We start from the raw sequence: 395 nt of genomic DNA, 5'->3' as shown, positions 1-395 counted from the left end.
CAGTAGTTCTTAAAGAAACAACTTGTACTGAACCATGTGTTGTTATTGCCAGCTCTAAACAAAAAGGCGAGGTGGCAGATTGTTACCTAGCTGTTAGCTTTGTAAACCTGGACTGGGCGAATGTAGGCTACAATTCAACCAATTTCGAACCAATTCGAAGTTTTGTTTCAAAATATTTTTATGATCAATTTTCAGTTCTTTTTATAAATGGTATCTTCGAACTGAGAAGGCTTTGAAAAATTATTTCGGCTAGTCTCGCATACTTGGCTAGATTTCCTATTCAACAAGCATGAGTTTACACTGCTGATCATGTCTTTAAAGCTGCTGTTCTACGGATAGCGTACAAGTAGCCTACTCTAACAACTTCAATATATTTTTCTTTTGCGACAGTGAGT

Source organism: Aplidium turbinatum, chromosome 6 (genome assembly GCF_918807975.1).
Source record: "Aplidium turbinatum chromosome 6, kaAplTurb1.1, whole genome shotgun sequence".
In the NCBI taxonomy this organism is placed as follows: domain Eukaryota; kingdom Metazoa; phylum Chordata; class Ascidiacea; order Aplousobranchia; family Polyclinidae; genus Aplidium; species Aplidium turbinatum.
The sequence above is the reverse complement of the archived record's forward strand: the minus strand, read 5'-3'. Positions refer to the sequence as shown.